Raw genomic sequence first — 611 nt, 5'->3', positions numbered from 1 at the left:
CTAGTAAAATAATTCTCAAAATTCTCCAAGCCAGGCTTTAGCAATACATGAACCGTGAACTTCCAGATGTTCAAGCTGGTTTTAGAAAAGACAGAGGAACCAGAGATCAAATTGCCAACATCTGCTAGATCATCGAAAAAGCAAGAGAGTTCCAGAAAAACATCTATTTCTGCATTATTGACTATGCCAAAGTCTTTTGACTGTGTGGATGACAATAAACTGTGGAAAATTCTGAAAGAGATGGGAATACCAGACCACCTGACCTGCCTTTTGAGAAATCTGTATGCAGGTCAGGAAGCAACAGTTAGAACTGGACATGGAACAACAGACTGGTTCCAAATAGGAAAAGGAGTACGTCAAGGCTGTATATTGTCACCCTGCTTATGTAACTTCTATGCAGAGTACATCATGATAAACGATGGGCTGGATGAAGCACAAGCTGGAATCAAGATTGCTGAGAGAAATATCAATAACCTCAGCTATGCAGATGACCACCCTTATGGCAGAAAGTGAAGAAGAACTAAGGAGCCTCTTGATGAAAGTGAAAGAGGAGAGTGAAAAAGTTGGCTTAAAGCTTAACATTCAGAAAACTAAAATCATGGCATCCAGTG

Source organism: Bison bison, unplaced genomic scaffold (genome assembly GCF_000754665.1).
Source record: "Bison bison bison isolate TAMUID 2011002044 unplaced genomic scaffold, Bison_UMD1.0 scf7180017862124, whole genome shotgun sequence".
In the NCBI taxonomy this organism is placed as follows: Eukaryota; Metazoa; Chordata; class Mammalia; order Artiodactyla; family Bovidae; genus Bison; species Bison bison.
The sequence above is the reverse complement of the archived record's forward strand: the minus strand, read 5'-3'. Positions refer to the sequence as shown.